We start from the raw sequence: 3,611 nt of genomic DNA, 5'->3' as shown, positions 1-3,611 counted from the left end.
TGGAGACAAGTATCATACCACAAGTTAGCTACGAACGATAATCTGAGTACTTGGTAGCTGAAAGGACAATGGTATCCTAACCTCTCTTTTTCATCCAAAGATTTTTTTTTTGTTTATGAAATTTGTGAGGCGAGTTTAATCGTTGGTACTTAGAGGGAGACTAGCGTCTAACTACAAGCTAGCCGGAAATCAGAATACTTAGGAGTTGAGATGACAATTGCATTTTTACCACTCTTTTTTGCCCTAAGAGAACCAAATTAAACATGTTTTATTGTTAAGTGTTTTGAAAGGAAGACAAGTATCAGGCCTTAAGCTACTTGAGAAATAGTGTGCACAAATATGTATACCCCATCCTTTTTCATCCAGATTATTGTGAAAATGTTTTCAAAATAACTTGATGTTGGATCAAGTGTTTGAAATGTTTTGAATATGAAAGGTGAGAATGAGAGGAAGTGTGAGAATGGAATGTAATGTATGAGATACTTGACGTTGGATCAAGTACTCATATTGCATGCAATTGAATTTGATTTGGAAAAGCACTTGACGTTGGATCAAGTGTATTTTTATTCTTTGAAAAAGTTCTTTTTATCGTTTTGATTTTATCTTGTTTATTAACATGCAAAGGAAAGTAATAAAGACAAGTAAATCCTTCATTATTAAATGTTCATGGGAGATGGGAACATTTTACCCATAATGGGGGGATGGATCATAAACCATATCAGAATTGGAAAAAGATTCATACAATTCAACTATATAGCCTCTTTCTTTTAACAAACAAATCAACCTCCTAATTTCAAAACCCTTCAGCTAACCCTTCTGTTCCGGTTTCGCGACAGAGAGACTGCCATTTGAAACCTGCAGCATCCATTTGAGACAGTTTAACCTACCAACCAATTTTCAAATCTAGCCAATATGAATTCATAAAAAAAAGTCATTAGCAGTATAGCAAGTAACATTGCAATTTTTGATTCTAACAGAATGAAAATCACACCATAACAGTTCACTAACTATCCCAATATTTTTCTAACTTCACTATTCAATTAACATCAACCTCATTAGCAAATATCGAAGGAACAAATAAAGGAGGATATAATAGAGGTGATGCAATTGATGAAAGGAGGAAGGTGCCACCTCTCACCCTTTCAAAATTGATTGGTCGTCATTCTTAAGGAGTTAGCAAAACAAGACTCTTCAACCACAGTTCAAAAATAATTTAATAACGACTATTAGTTCTTTCGGAGATCATGCTTTTCTAACAAATTCTGACTAGCAATGCATATACTTAACCACTGCTCAAAACAAAGGTAATAGAATTCAGTTGTAATTTTCCTAACAGTTAGCTCCACAATTTCCAATTTACAATAATAACTGACCCCTAACAGAATTTACATTTGCATTTTCAACTCTAACCAAGATTAGAATTTGTAACTAATAGAGGGCATTTCATCAATTTTACATTTTAGTTTGGATTCAACCGTAACCGATTTTCTGACCATTTTTCTAACAGAAATAACTATCTAACAACTAGCAGAATCTCAATATCAAAAACCTAACTTTCTAACTGCCTAACTGTTTTGTAACTAACAAATGATAACAAATGATAACAAATAGAAACATAATGGAGAGAGAAGAGTATTAGAAGCATGAAGTAAAAAAGCTATAAAAGGAGGGTACCCTGCATTGTGGTAGAGGCTAAAGTTTCATTCACCAAGCATTTTGAAAGATCTTCTTCTCCCTCGTTCTTTCCCTCTAAACTCTCACTTAGAGCTCAATTTTGATAACCATTGAAGCTCTCTCCTTGAGACTTTGACTCGCTGAGCTTGACATCATTAGCTTTCCGATTTACGGCGCCTGCGAACAAAGGAGAACGGCGTCACCACTTTGCCAAGAAGAAACAGAAGGAAGAGTAGCAAGAACGGAGGAAAATTACATACCTGACAAAGGAGAAGCTGGGATTACTTTCCGTCGATGCCGGCTTCAAAGAACAACCACACCACACCTTACAGGTACGTGCGATCGCATTTCTATGCTTCATCATTTTATTCGCTTTTTCTAAGTAAGCTCTTTGCATCTTAAGCAATCCATATCGAATTCTGAGTTGTGACGAACCAAGACGCGGTGCAAACAGATTTTTGTTGGGGATTGATCATGGAATTCTTTAGAGAGTGCATAATCCCGTTTGCAGAAGCGCTTATGAAACCCATATGCAGTTGGATTTGGAGGCGTCTCCCTTTGAATTTAGGGATCCGATTCCTCATGACTTTTTGATGAATTTTGGATGATTTCAATCCATGATATTGATGATCAATTTGGTGTATCTTCTTCTTTGCAACAAAGTGAGAATTGGGGTGGAAGAATGGACTCAAGGAGGCATCGGAAAGTGAAGATAAAACCATGGGAAAGAAGCTTCATGGAAGGAAAAATTGTTGGAAACTTGCATCATGTAACATGTAACATAACCATGAAATTATTGATTATTGATGAAGAATGATGATTTTTTTGATTAAATGCTTATAGGGTAGGTCTAGGAAAATTCAGGGGTCAAACTCGAGTCGATGATCAAAAATTGACCAAAAGTCAACAATTGAACAAAAAATTCAATAGTTGACCAAAAAGTCCATTTTACCAAATTGATGTAATTTTTTATCCTCTTTCCTTGTAATCCATTTTTTCAACTTGTATCTCAAGTAATAAGCATTGTACCATGAATTTCCATGAATTAATAAAGTATTCTTTGAATTTCCATCTTTGACTTTCTTCCTTAAATTCAAGCAATCAAATCAAATAACAAACATCTCACTCCCTCTGACAATCATGAATCTCAAATAAAGATATGTTCCACATCACCAGTGATATGAGAAACAAACTCAAATAATTACCAAATGATACATGTCTAGAATGAAATTTTGGTATCAGATATGAGATATCGAAGGTAATGTCACGACACTAATATCTGAATAATACAAACGGGACAAAAGATATAGAACAATAATGCAAGAGACACAAGCAATTGTTAACCCAGTTCGGTGCAACTCACCTACGTCTAGGGGCTACCAAGCCAGGAAGGAAATCCACTAAATAGAATCAGTTCAAAGACTCTCAGTAAACAACACAAGTTACAGTCTTTTTCACCTAATCTCTACCTATGTGACTTCTACCTAAGAACCCTTAGATATGAGATCCCACTCACTCCCCCTCAATCACACCAGTGATATAAACAAGAATTACAATAAAAAGAAAACACTCTTCAAAGACACACACTTGATCTTACTTAACAGCTTCAATCAAGTAGACACACACTCATGCTTAAAAGCTTTGAGTGACAATTACAACTCAAAAATCAGACCAATTCAATCATTTATGGATGAATTGAATGGCTTACAATTCACACGACCACACAAGACTTAAACCCTTATTCTCTCTCAATATTTCGTTCCTTATTTCTTGTGTTACAAATCAGGTTTTCCATGTCCTTTTTTATATAAGCATTTGGCTGGGCTTGGACATCATAAAACCCTAAAACTATTTTCCATTCAAATCTTCTCATGACAGTTGATTAGATCTCTTTGGAAAATAAGTAAATCTGGTTGTAATTAATGATTGAATGTGCT

At 35.0% G+C, this 3,611-nt stretch overlaps 1 long non-coding RNA gene across 1 annotated transcript; it reads right to left on the bottom strand.

Annotated features, from left to right (window-relative positions):
- Positions 1-632: 632 nt before the first annotated feature.
- Positions 633-2,541, bottom strand: LOC127107535 (uncharacterized). The gene is made up of 2 exons (XR_007795768.1): positions 1,935-2,541; positions 633-1,851 (listed from the first exon to the last, which is right to left on the bottom strand). It is a non-coding gene; the product is annotated as an uncharacterized LOC127107535 (long non-coding RNA).
- Positions 2,542-3,611: the final 1,070 nt, after the last annotated feature.

Source organism: Lathyrus oleraceus, chromosome 7, assembly GCF_024323335.1.
Source record: "Lathyrus oleraceus cultivar Zhongwan6 chromosome 7, CAAS_Psat_ZW6_1.0, whole genome shotgun sequence".
Lineage (NCBI taxonomy): Eukaryota > Viridiplantae > Streptophyta > Magnoliopsida > Fabales > Fabaceae > Lathyrus > Lathyrus oleraceus.
Note: the sequence above shows the minus strand (reverse complement) of the source record. Positions and strands in the feature narration are given on the sequence as shown.